Raw genomic sequence first — 14,338 nt, forward strand, 5'->3', positions numbered from 1 at the left:
AATATTAAAATGTGTACAGCTGGCCCTCCATTATGGTGGGTTCTGAATCTGCAGAAAAGTAATTGTGTCTGTACTGAACATCTATGGACTTTGCCATTATTCTTTGTACAATAAACTATAACAACCATAGTATCATTTACATTATATTAGGTATTATAAGGAATTTAGGGATGATTTAAAGTGGATGGGAGGATGTGCATAGGTTATGTGCAAATACTATGACATTTTATATAAGTGACTTGAGCATCTGTGGATTTTTGTATCCAAAGGGGATCCTTGAACTAATCCCCTGTGGCTGCTGAGGGATGACTATACAGTATTATTATTCATTAACATAACATTCTTCTTTTTTTTTTTTGCAGTGCTGGGAACCCAGGAGGACTCTACTATTGAGTTACATCCCCAAACCTTACATTTTTTTGTTTGTTTGTAAATTCTGAGACTGGGTCTCACTAAGTTGCTGAGACTGGCCCTGAACTTTTGATCCTCCTGCCTTAGCCTTCTGAGTAACTGGGGTTACAAGAGTGCACCACCACACCTGGTTTACATAACAGCCTTGGAATATCAGAATTACAGAACTGGTGAAGAGATTAGTGGTTGATATTGGTAAAGGACTCCCAGGAAACTGGGGTGATGCTGTGGCTATAAAAGGGCAATTGAAGGGATCTTTGTAAAATGGAGCTGTTTTATTGACTGTGGTGGTGGATACACAGCTGATGCAAGTGATAAATTTGTATAGAACAGACACATGCAAATGAATTAAGGTAAAATGGGAAATCTAAATAAGATCTGAAGGTTGTACTAATGTTCATATTCTGGTTGTGATATTGTAGTTTCATTTTGCAATTTAAGCTGAGGAAAACTGGGTAAGGGCACAAGGAATTGGTATTATTTTACAAATACATGAAAATCTACAATCATCCCCAAAGGGGAAAAAACAGTTAAAAGAAATATAAATCAGATCATATCATGCTCCAGGGTTAAGCCATCCATTCAATGGCCTCTCATTGATTTTGGAATAAAACGGCCTCAAATAAGGACCAGGATGCAGTCCACAATCTGATCTTACCAACCTGTTCAGCCTTACATTCTGCTACTCTCCCCAGCTCTCCTGGCACCAACCGCAATCACCACCTTTTAGTTACAAGTTATCGAGATTTGCTCCCTTTCTGGCTTTCTTACATCTGCTCTTACTGGAAAGCTTTTCCTTGATTTCCCCTCAAATGGTTGCTTCTTTCATATCTTTCAGGGCTCAGCTTAAATGCCACCTCCTCCTTTCCTGACCACATTATTTGCACCCCCCTCTTCCTGCATGCACAGCTGTATACAAATGTGACTATCTTCTCACTTCTTTATAGTCTGTCTCCCAAATTAGATTTCAAGATCCCAGGATAAGGCGATAGTGTCTGCCTGACTGCGCTGTATCTCCAGCGTCAGGCACAGCGCTTGGCACACGGTGAGGGCTCAGCGAAATGAATGAATGAGTCGCCACGCGCAGCTCGGCCATTAGTGTTTCTGAACGATGTAAAGCCCTCAGGGTGGTGGCACTAGGCTTAAGGACCTGGCTCCTTTAATGCCCTCCAGCTAGTTATTACAGGGAGGGGTAGTCGGTGAGTCCTTCAGCCAGGCTCTGAACTGCGGGGTTGCGCAGTAGGGGGCTGAGACCAGTGCACTCCAGACCCGCGCCGCTCTGCAGGAGGTGCGCAGGTTACCGGGGCCCCTGGCGAGGCGAGACGCCACCCTCGCCTATTCTCTTTGTTGCTCCCACCTCCCCGGTCCTGGCCGCGGCTGCCGGCAGTGACTCGTGACTCCCCGCCAGCCTACGAAGGCCTGAGGCGCAAGGGAGGGGGTCCCGGGCGCCCCCAGCCCACCCTCCTCTCCGCCTTTGGCCGCTAGCGGGTCCTCGGGGAAGCGCCCGCCACCACCTCCCCGCAGCTTCTTCGCGCGCGCGCTTCGCAGGCAGCCGGGCCTCTCCTGAGCCTGGGACACGAGGCTGCGCCGGGTGCGTGGCGAGCGCCCCCTCCCCGCCCCCGCCTGGCCGGCTCCCGCGCGCGCACCCCGCACCGCAGCCCCCGCGCCGCGGGCAGAGCCCGGGCTGGCGCGCGCCCAGCCCCGCCCCAGCCGGCCGCACCCGCCCCCGCGCGCGCTTCTTCCCCCTCCCTCCCGCCTCCCTGCGCGCGCCCCTCCCCTCCCGTCCCTCCCGCGCCCTACATCCAGCGCCCGGCCGAGGGGGCTCAGTCCGCAGCCGCCGCCGCCGCCGCTGCGCTTCGGCTTCGGTGCAGGCAGCGGCCGCCGCCGCCACCGAGACAGCTGCGCGGGCGAGCATCCCCAGGCAGTAAGCCCGCTTTCTCTCCGCGTGTGCATGCGTGTGTGCCTCCCGCCCCCGTCCCGGGGGAGCGGCTGCCCTCTTGCCCCGCCACCGCCGTCGCCGCTCCAGGCTGGTCCCCGCGGCGCCGGTTGCCTGGACTTCTGGGGCTGGGTACCTGCGGCCTCGGGCCTCGGCGGCCTCGCCGCATCTGGGGCACCCCGTGCTGCCGGGTGCGGGATGAGGGACTGGGAGGTCCCCTGGGGTGCGTGCCTCGGCCTCCTTGGGGCTTTCGCCACTGGGAGATGAGGAAGGAGTAGAACGGGGGTGGGGGGCGGGAGTAAAATGGGGGCTCTCTCCACGTTTTCCTCTGGGGGGTGGAGATGGGGAGGGAGTGAACGTGGTCCTGGTGTTTCTCACCAAGGTTGGCGGGCAGTGGGAGTCGGGCTAGGTGGGGGCACCTTTTGGTTTTTTCAAAGATAGCTACCCGGGTGGTGGGGGGAGGGTGAATATGAAGTGGGGGCTCCCTTGGTTTCCCCATCAGGGATGGCGGCTGTTGGGAGGGGTAGGAGGTGGGGGACATCCCTTGGTTTGTTCCATGGGGATAACGGGTGGGGATGAGAGGGAATGGAAGTGAGGGGGCTAGCTGTGGCTTTCTCGTCGGGGATGCTGGGGGTGGGGTGGAAGGAGTGGGGGTGGGGTGCAGAGAGCGTGGAGGAGTGGGGGAGGGCCCGCTGTGGTTCTGCTCTTCAAGGGGATGGCAGGGGCTGGGGAAATGGGGGTGGGAAGAGTGGGGAATTTCAAATCCAGCGTGGAACCTAGAGAAGCCAAGATTAAGGTTGTGTCACCAGGTTGAGCCTTAGAAGGTGGGTTTGCAAAACCGCAGGGTGTGACCTTTCAGTCTCAAAAAGCTTGAAATCCCTACAAGGTGCCGTCTAATCTAGGTTCTGGGGGAAAGGTTTCTGCTTTCGAAGTTTCTCTTTCTCTTCCATTCTTCTGGGCCTCTTAGTCTTCCAGGAGTAGGTAGAGATTTGAAAATCAGCGAGGCTAAGGGAAACGCTGTGTGTGGTTCGTGTTCAGTGCTATATTATTTTCTGCGTTTGGGGCTAGGCGAGTTTCTCAGGTTTGTTTTGGTTGCCCTTTACAATAAAAACCCTGTACTAGGGAGACCCCCTTGGGAAAAGGAGAGAACAAGGTCTATTAACGGGATAGCAGGTTTGGTTCTTGAATTTCCTGAAGGGTAAGAGGTACATCATTGTAGCATTTTTCTTGGCTTTCAGAAGAGGAGAAATAGTAGGATAAACGCATGTCTTTGCTGGAAATCCCCTGTATTATTCACTTAAATTATTCCATCGGGACTATCTGAGCCCCCTTTGATTTGAATTTGGAACAGATCCAGTTTTCCTAATTGAAGCCATCATTTTGTAATTGCTTGTAATTCTTCTCTGGGTTATCAAATATATGGCAAGCTTATAGAACACCAGGAATATTTTTCGATATCTTGATTAAGACAGTTTTAATGTAAATGTTAATGTTGTTCCTTGGAAATGTGAACATTTGCAGAATAGCACAAGTTTGAATTATAGGCCCCTTGGAATTTTGTAAAGCTTTAGCACCCGAGCTCCTCCTCAGGAATGGCATTGGGGTCCTCCTGGTTCCTTATACTGAAGAAGCAAGGGCTTCTGGGATGGTAGCTTTGCCTTTGGAAACCCATGCTTATAGTTACTTAAGAAGAATCTATATTAAAAAGACATCAGCCTTTAATGTGGTGGAGCAATAATGCTTTTGCATTTTGGTTACATAAGGTTCCAATCTAGTCTTTACCTTCGGTCTTTAAAATTGCTTATTTAACATTTTTAAGGGCAAATATAATTTTTATGCAACAGGAAATTGGTCAGCTACTTAGGTCATGATTTTCCCAAACCACCTCACAGTAAGTACATAGTCTAAGACTACCATATAGATTCTGTAACCTTATATGGTGCTTTAAAATTCTAGGTTACCATTCTGATATTTAATTTTTGGAAAAGGAAAATATTTTTTTCAAGCAAGTCTAGATCTTTGAGTGAAACTTAAAAAGATTTAAATTGGTAAAATTCCTCTTGTACAATATCGGGGCAATAGGTCACTTGAAAAAGATAATTTTCTAAAAACATTAAAGTGGAAATAGAGTTTGGGTTACAAAGATGGGTGAAAATGCATTTATTTATGCTGTTGTATGTACCATTGCTAGTCTGATTTGCATTCTGTACAAACACAACCATCTGAAAAATAACATGGTTTTGCAATACAGGTCCAATTTTTTTGCCTTCTGAGGAATAAAATGCTGAAAATGTTAAGATATTTTATGAAGACCAACATGTTGGTGGGAAGTGGGCCTTAAGAAGGGGTAAAGGGAATGTCTTTTACCTGTTTTCTTGAGAACCTGTTGCTCTCCCCATGGGATATGAGGGAAAAATACAAAGGAATTTCAGAAATTAGCAAAAGTATGATCAAATGATCTTTCTAAACATTCTCAAAGATTTTGCCAATGTCCCTTGGAAAAGTAATTTGTAAGTCAAGGCTTTGTGTGAGAAAATCCCCCTCACCTCTGAAGTTTGAACAGTTTAGAAATATAGCCATTTATTGAAGGAATGGCAACTAATCTCCTGAGACTGATCCCTGTTTTCCTTCTCTCCACCTCTGGGTTCCCTTCTGCCCCACCCCTCCCTTTTTTCCCCCTGGTGCCAGCAACATTGGCTTTTATAACCTTGTGGGAGTTGAACAAATGTTCCTGCTTGCTTGAACTTTAGGCCTTATCTATTTGGCTGCTTTCCCCAACTTTTGCCTACACTTTTTTTTTTAAATTGAACTATTCACTTTGGATTTGGGGTAAAAGGGAGTAGATTGTAATTATTTTCTCTTAAGAGGTCTTTCAGCTCCTGTTGCACAAAAGCAAAGAAAGATTTTTTTTGTGTGTGTGTATGTGTGTGTGTATGTGTGTGTGTCAACAGAGTACTTAATTAAGTAAGAGTATATGTATGACCATTCGTTTATTCAACAAACATTTACTGAGTTACCTCTGGTGGAGGCTCTCCTGCTAGGTGTGGGCATACACAGTGGATAAAAAAATGGCTCCTGCCTTTCTGGTGTGTTTATTAAAACAAAAAAATGGACAATGAATCTATTGTGAGTAATCGAGAGATGTCTGGGGTCATTTGGACATTAATGTAGTAATTGTATACACATTTAACATGCTTCAAGGACACAAATAGTGAAGTCATTTCTTTCTAGCGACTTATTCACTGCATAAATTCCGCCTCACCTTCCCAACAAAGACATACTTTTTTTGTTTTAGGTAATACAGTTGATCCCTCTGTATCCTTGGATTTAACCAACCAACAATTAAAAATATTTGGGAAAAAGATCACATCTCTATTGAACATTTACAGTTTTTTTCTTGTCATTATTCCCTATACAATATAACAACCATTTACATGAATATACATCATATTAGGCATTTTAAGTAATTGAGATGATTTGATGCACACAGGATGTATACAGGCGGATGTGTATAGGTTATGTGCAAATACTATGTCATTTTACACAAGGGCATCTGGAATCTGGTATACATAGGGTGTTCTGGAACTGATCCCATGTTCATAATGAGGGAAAACTGTAACATGGTGTATAAGTTATCTTGAATTGTATGCTCTTTTCTTTCTTTTTAAAATATTTAATCCACATTATTGTACATATTTATGGGGTATAGAGTGGTAATTTGATTTACATACACAATGTGTATGTAAAGATAAATTTTATATAAAGCAAATGGACATAACAGATTTTTTAAAATTCAGGTTTGTGTCACTATATAGAATAAGAGTAGTGAAAAGTGAATAGCCAGCATCCCTTCCTGTGATTTAAAGCATGTTCTGACTTCAGACCAAGCCTCCCCCCACATATTATTTTTCTGTGGCAAGGTTTGAATTATGGATAATAATACATGATGAAGCCCAGAAGAGTAAATAGTACTAAGTAATAGCTCAATTAAACCTTGGATTTTTCTGCAAGGTTACCTCCTGAGATCTTAGAGAATACCCCTGTGTGTGGATCATGTTAGACCAGGGATTTTTTTTCCACCGGGGGACTGGGCCACACAGGAGTCTTTGGACAGTATCCAGGAGACATTTTTGCCAGATGCAATTACTGGCATCTAGTTGGTAGAGGCCAGGGATGCTGCCTAAACATCCTAGAATGTACAGGGCAGCACCCCACAACAAAGAAGTAATGAAATGTCAATGAAGCCAAGGTTGATGTAATTTCCTCTACAAAATGCAGTAAAACATAACTCCAGGAGAGTAGAGAACAATAACAGTGTGTTCATGTGACTGAGTACTTGGCTGAGCTCACTTGGCTAGTCTTAAAAGTGACTAGTCCTGCACACTGATCTGAAAAATTAGAATAACAACAGCTACCATTTATGGCACTGTGTGCCAGAAGCTTGTATACATTGTCTATTCTCTTCATTTTACAAGTGAAGAACTGGGTTCAGAGAGGTAAAATTAATTTCCCTAGGTCTCACAGCTCTCAAGGTTGGAAATAGAGACCAAAATTAAGATTACTTAGTCCTGTCAAGTTACGGTTTTGAGCACAATTTCATACTGTCTCCCTTGTGGCATACACCATTCAAAATCTTACTTAAAGTGAAAATTGCTGCATGTCCTATATACCATTGAGCTTTGTTGAGAGTAATTAAAATCATGAATGTTAAATTTGATCAATCTTGGAGTAAGTGGCAGGAGAAGGGGTAAAGGGGGATCAACATTAATTGAATGCCTGCTGTAGTTCCAGAAAGTATACTGGTTGAATTTACACCAATTATCTAATTTGATCCTCATAGAAACTCTGCATGGTAGTTATGATGCACATTTTACAGATGAGAGGGAGGAAGATTAGACTGCACAATTTATAAGTGACAGAGTTGGGATTTGAATTGATGTCCCATGACTAAGTCATTGTCTTGCTACTTGCTGTAAAGATTGGTGGTGAGTTGAGGAGCCTGGTGGTGAGAGTGGAGTAAAAGGTAATTTCAGAGGTAATATGTAGTCAACAATGGATTTTGCTATATTCAGATAGAGACTAGAGAGGTAAATTTCTGTACTTTTCTCAACTGATGAGAATTGTATTCACCATGGAATTTTTTTTTTAAGAGATCTTCATTTTCTTTCTTACCTGAAAATTTCAGGCAGTGCTTTGATAGCCTTTAATCTGGAAGTTACCAGTGTTTATATCCTTTCAGAAGCTCACCTTCTGCTTTCCTTAGAACTGTTATATAGAACTCAGTAATGACAGTATTTCATTTTGAATTCTTTTTACACAATTTAAATGTGTGTATTTGCTATAGAAGTTGTTTTGATAATAAACATCATCAGATTGATACGTGTGTATCTATATGGGGGTGTTTTGTTTTGAAAGCTAAATATTTAACTTTTTATGTGTTTTGTTTTAGAGCATAAAAAGAAGAAAAAATTTTAAAAGTCCAATAATACATTTTGTCTGGAAAGCGTGTGTGTGTGCGTGCACACACATAAGCACATGCAAAAAATGGACCTCATGTTTCATTTCATTTACTTTGGAAAGGAATTTTAACCATGATTCTCAAGGGCCAGAATGCTGCAAAGAAAAACTGTTATTTAGATAAAATGCATGTTTTGATTTCCACATTGGACTGTGAGCTATAGATTCTGATTATAATAATAATGTCCTGATTCTGACTGTAGCACTCAGCTATTTGGGTAATCAACTGCTGTGTATAGACACACGTGGTGATGCTGCCTGATATTGTATCCCCCACCCACTGGCTTTACTTTATTTATTTATTTAATTTATTTGTGACACTGGGAATGGAACCCAGGGCCGACTTCTCTACAGTTGAACTTCATCCCCAGGCCTACCCCCCACTGATTTTCGAGTATATTTGAGGGATCTGGCAAAACTTGAACACATTCTTTGGAAAATCTAATTTTTCAACAATAATAGTAGTACTTTTTCATTGTAGGTAAATGCAGAAAGTGTAGAAAACCCTAAATAAGAAAAGGAAAATCAGGCATAATCCACACCCTTAGTGACAAATTAGTGACAATATTTTGTATATCTTCAAAATGAAGTCATTTTTTAATGGTGGACTCAATATCATTACAAAGTATCCAATTTATAAATGTATTCTAAGGTTTCTTGAGACTACCAAAAGAGGTTTCAAATCATTGCTGCATATCTAGATAGAGTCATGATCACAATGTGAGTGAAATGGAAAAGCTGCCAGGGAGGTAGAGAACCACACTATGGCTTCCTTGTGACATCTATCTAAAGAAGCTTAAGGTTGGCTTCTTCACATTTCTCCTCTTTCAACTTGATTAATAGAAATACAGTGCTAGAAGGGGTTGTCCCCATCCTTCCCTTCATTTTACAGAAGAGGAAACAAGAGACTGAATGAGGTCAAGCACCTGAATCAAGGTCATATAATGTGTCATGGTTCCAGATTAAATTTTTTTGCAGTTTGGATTTTTTGCTCTTCTCTATACACAGGTCAGTTTGTGTTTTGCAGTTAAATACTTTTCATAAACAAGAACTTTCTGGTGGCTCACCCCTCAAAAAGAATAAGTTTTTGTGGTGGAAGTATATTAACTGTATTGAAGGATACCAAAAGCCCAGATACATCTTAATTTTAGAAAATGATCAAAACAATTGTGAGCTGTTCAGGAATTTTTCATATCACTTGCTGAATTGAAATTGAACATTAGTGATAGTGAACTTCTTGCCTTCATCTAGCCCTCACTTTAATTTCCCCTGACTTCTGGGACAAGTACAAAGGCATATCAAGTATGAAAATGAAAGATGACTTTAAGAGTCTTTAGACATGGTAACCTGGAAAACCACTATTTGGACTATTGCTCTATAAAATGAGATGTCTGTTGAAATTGTGGGAAAGGGGTTTTAACGATTGCATTTTTGGAAATCTGGATAGAAAGTTAAATTATAGCAAATGCTGGCAGTACAGTGTCATTAAAACATACACATGTACACATAACACTTATTTTAATCTTACACTCTTTTAATAAAACTTCCTTAGCTTTCCTTCCCTTATGCCTTGTTCCTCTTCATTTCTTTATGTAGCTCTCTGGGTCCTTTTCTTTTGTCTACTTTGCCTTTTTTCTTTCTTACTGCCAGGGTCCCCGAAATGCTAAAGCTATGTGGAATAATGAATAGGATACTCACTGATAAGGGCTTACTATTTGAACAAATGAGAACATTGTTCCTTTGCCTAGGGGGTGTGTTTTGAAAACAATTTTTGTCCCTGTTCATCATTACTACTTGCTAATAAATATGTACATCACCAGTAAGTAGTCAGCTCTTCTCAGCTTCCTATGGTATACTCTATTTTCTACTAAAAATGGATCTTCCTCCAAATTTAAACTATTGAGATGTACATGTACCTCATGTTTGAACTACTTTATACATAAAATGCACAAATAAAGATGGATATGGACAATTTTTTTCAAACACAGTTAAAGCTAGTGAAAGGAAAGAACAATTGAAATGATAATTCTTATCATCACTTTACTGCTTGTCAAATTTATATTTTATTTACCCACATAAAATGTTACACATATTTCAAGACACAAAATGTTCCATATATATCCTAACCAGAATATTTGTAATAGCCACAAGGTTTTAAATTTACTTTTCTATATTAAGGATAGCTAGGAATGCAGAGGTTTTATTGGCAAAGTTGTTTTGATAAGGAAAGTACGAAACTAAATCTGTCCACTTGATTAGTTAATAAGTCTTTTCACTTGCCTTCAATTTTAGAGTGTGGTTAAGGCTACTTGGCTCCTGTCAGATTTAAAATGTCTGATTTATTAGGATGACATTAAGGGTTGGTCTTTCAATGAACTCTGACAGGCCTAGTTCTATATGCCATTCCTGTTTATGAAGCTGATTGCTAGCATCTGCCTATAAGTATAATAAATCATATGTACTTTCATGTGTCCAGTAGAACTAAAATAATGAGTTCCCCTCAAGGTTTCTCAAAGACTTAAGGATTATACGCACAAAGAGAGGCACACGTGTAAACTATAAAGCCCACAACTTTTTATATTGATAAGTCATAGTCATGGGTCTAGGTTTTCAAATTAACAAAATGTTTTTTTCACACAAATTTCTAAGAAGTACCCCATAAATAGTTGTAGTTTTAAATGCTGAAAATGATAAAATAATCGAAGTCCTCAGTCAGAATCCAAAAAGACCACCCCCCCTTTTTTTTGGTACCAGGGATTGAACTCGGGGGCACTCAACCACTGAGCCACATCTCCAGCCCTGTTTTTTGTATTTTATTTAGAGACAGTGTCTCACTGAGTTGTTTAGCACCTTGCCATTGCTGAGGCTGGCTTTGAACTCATGATCCTCCTGTTCTTAGCCTCCAGAGCTGCTGGGATTACAGGCATGTGCCACCGCACCCAGCCAAAAAGGTCCTTTAATAAAGTGTCTTAACAATCCTATACCTCCAGATACTAAGATAAATGCAAGTTATCAAACCCTAGACCAGTTGCCTTCTGGGCCACAAGAAACTCTGCTTCTTTTTAAATTTATATAGATGGAATTTATATAGATGGAAACAATACCTTTATTTTATTGATTTATTTTTAAGTGGTGCTAAGGATTGAACCCAATGCCTCCCATGTGCTGGGCAAGTACTCTACCATTGAGCCACAACCCCAGCCCAGCTCTACCTCTTAAGGAATAAATGGAAAGGAACTTTCCAATATAGTAAGCACAACTAATCATACTAAAGAAGGAAACCAAGCAGTCAAACTAATATGAAGTGGTAAAAGTTTGTACTTAAAAACAGCTGGCCTTTGTTAGAGCTACTTTAAAAATATTTATTTAGCATCATTTATGTATAAACTGTGTCCATTTAATGCCTTCAATTTGATGAGTTTTGACAGATGTATATATCCACAAAACCAGTGCCATAGTTAGGATATGCAGTTTTTTAGTCTCCCAAAGTTTCCCTGTGCCCCCTTTGTAGTATATTTTTCCCTCTTTCCTTGTCCTCAGGATCCCACTGATCTGCTTTTGTGTGAGAGTCACTTTTCGAACTAGCTTTGAAAATTTTGTGAATTCTCCTTTATACAAGGACTGGATTTATGTCTAAAATACTCACACACATATACACAAATACATACCACTATTTTGTGGTACTGGGAATTGAACCCAGTGGTACTCTAACACTGAGGTACACACCTCAGCCCTTTTAAAAAATTTATTTTGAGACAGTCTCACTAAGTTGCTGAAGTTAGCCTTGAATTTGCAATCCTCTTGCCTCAGCCTCCCAAGTTGCTGGGATTACAGTTGTATACCATCATGCATGGCTTTCAGAATACAATATTATTCTCTATGTTTAAAATAAAATAATATTACAAAAGATTTCTAGGTGTTGATTTTCTAGAATCTTTTTCTAATTGCTTTCAAGTAAACTGCTTAGCAGATTGTCTCATTACATACTTGGATTGAAGGGAAATTACAGCTAAGAAAGAAACAATTCTGATAAACAGGAGAGAAGAATATGTAATTCTCAAGTTCAGTGAGATGTCAAATCTTCTAAAAGCAGGAAAAACTAAAATAATCTCAATTTTGCTTTATGTTTGCTTTTAAGATAAAACCATCTATAAGTCATACATTACTAAATAAAGGGTCTGTTTTCTTAGAAATATGTTGTTAGGCGATTTCAACATTGTTCATACACAAGAGCATATTATACAACCCTAGATGATACAGCTTACTACATGGCTATATGGTGAAGCCTATTGATTACTAGGCTATATGGTAAAGTCTGTTGTTCCTAGGCTGCAAACCCACACAGCATTTTACTTACTTAGTACTATAGGCAATCATATCCCAATGGGAAGTATTTGTGAATTTAAACATAGAAAACAAAATGCTAGGTAATAGGAATTTTTCAGCTCTATTATAATTTATGGGACCACTGTCATATATGCTGCAGTCCATCATTGACTGAAATGTTATGCGGTACATGGCAGTGTATGTGTACCTCCACCTACACATACATACACACACATACACACGCACACACATACACATACAGCTTGTCCTTTTCCCTCTCACCCCTCAAAAAATTAAAAGGCTAAAACTTGACTGTTTCATTGCTATTGCTCTGGCCTGTATCTAGTTTCATTCTGCCATTCCTGATAGCTACTGTTTCTGTTTGTTCTTTCTTCCTTCCCTAACTTTTGTCCTCTGTATTTCCTGTCTCCTGATGCTACTTCTCTCAAACTGCTCTGCTTTTTTTATTACAAATCCATTTTTTATCAGCATTTCCAGACTGGGCAGCAAACTGATTCTAACATGTCAGATAGCATCTTGGTGTCTATATTTCTTACTTTTCATTTTGTGATCCAATCAAATTTTCAGATACCTTTTAAGTTTGGAGCCATACTAGAAGTTGGAGAATTGTGAAAAGACAGATTTTGAATAATCAAAGTAGAATGTTTTTGATGGCTATGTTATCATAGTTCTCTGACACCATAGATTGCTAAAAATAAGTGAATGATTACATGATAACTTCCTTTGACAAAGCTAAAGCAATTAAAATGGTCTCAAGGCATGGGGATTTATTGTTCCCCAGAATGTCCTGTACAGGTATTTAAAACCCCTTTAACATTTGTCAAAACCCAGAAAATGTTTGACACAAAGATTGAACCCTAATGCAAACTATGGACTTCAGTGTGTAATAACATTAATATTTGTGGCAAATGTACTACACCAATCCAAGATGTTAATAATAGGAGAAACTGAGAGGGAAGTGTTGAGGAGATTTATAGAAACTGTGAGTACCTTGTATTCAGTTTTTCTGTAACACGAAAGCTTCTCACAAAGTAAAGTATGTTAACAAAACAAAAACCAACAATATCCCTCCATTTGTTTGGGTTTCAGGAATACAAAGAACATGTAAGGCATCTTTCTTATTACCTTATAAAGTCTGGTGTTTGTTTTTCGGTATAAGTAACATAACTTATGATATAGGCTCCTGGAAGGGGAAGGTACGAGATCCCACAAGAGCTAGCCAGTATTGTCAAATATTGCCTAGTGGTACAGTACTCAGTGGAAGTATCACTGTGAACACTGGTTTGGGACTTTCTTTGTCTGCCACCCACTGGGACATTATGCCATCTTTGCAGTGAAGTGGAATCCCACTCTTGATCGGTCACTTTCCTGCCCTTCAAGCCAGTGAGCCTTTTTTTGACCCTAGCATTTGTGGTATCACTAGCAGCAGTATCCCGTATCCCTGAACTAATATCCAGGTCAGTTTGATTGCTTTGGGCCCAAGGCTTTGTGTGACATGTGACACGAGTACCTCCATGCAGTTAGTATCGCCAGCTCTACTGTAAATGTGTGTGACAAGATTAAGATTTTATAGGTGCTAATGTAAGTGGTTTTTATATATTGAACTGGGTAACTCTGAGGAGCAACCACAAGTATGTATTGCTTTTCTGAGTTGGCTATAAAAACAACATTCTAGGGCTGGGGTTGTGGCTCAGCAGTAGAGAGCTCACCTACCACGTGTGAGGCCCTGGGTTCAATCCTCAGCACCACATAAAAATAAATAAATAAAATAAAGGTACTGTGTCCAACTACAACTAAAAAAATATTGTAAAAACCCCAGCATTCTGTGGTAGATGGTAGTAAGGGTGGTGACTGGGTCTATGAGGGCCACTGAAACTGAGAAAGGAAACAAGCAGATGTTGTGGTGATGTGAAAATCCCTGGAAGAGGGAGAGAAAAAAATGACAAGTTGTCATTACAAGACAAAGGGGTAACCAAGAATGTAATGAGCATTTAAAGTAGGTATCCATGAAATGTACCCCATCAGGTATGTGGTAAGACCCAGGGGAGAAAAATTCTTAGTTCATATATTTGTCTGAAAATATACTAATAAATGGAGGAGTTGGTTTTAGAATACACTTCTGTTTAA

The 14,338-nt window shown here is 40.6% G+C and overlaps 1 protein-coding gene across 3 annotated transcripts in view; it reads left to right on the plus strand.

Annotated features, from left to right (window-relative positions):
* The window catches only part of Fhl1 (four and a half LIM domains 1), a 75,941-nt gene that overhangs the window by 15,455 nt on the left and 46,148 nt on the right, over window positions 1-14,338 (plus strand). The window contains exon 1 of one of the 3 annotated variants that reach the window (XM_046468155.2): window positions 2,208-2,335. The exons of 1 other annotated variant lie outside the window; for it this stretch is intronic. The gene's annotated coding sequence lies outside the window, so the exon portion shown is untranslated. Of the gene's footprint in view, window positions 1-2,207; window positions 2,336-2,518; window positions 2,571-14,338 lie in introns of those variants that run through there. One more of the 3 variants, XM_046468157.2, reaches the window with a different exon arrangement.

This window comes from Marmota monax, unplaced genomic scaffold (genome assembly GCF_021218885.2).
Source record: "Marmota monax isolate L192 unplaced genomic scaffold, Marmota_monax_Labrador192_F-V1.1 WCK01_AAM20220418_F8-fsc00333, whole genome shotgun sequence".
NCBI classification, from domain to species: Eukaryota; Metazoa; Chordata; class Mammalia; order Rodentia; family Sciuridae; genus Marmota; species Marmota monax.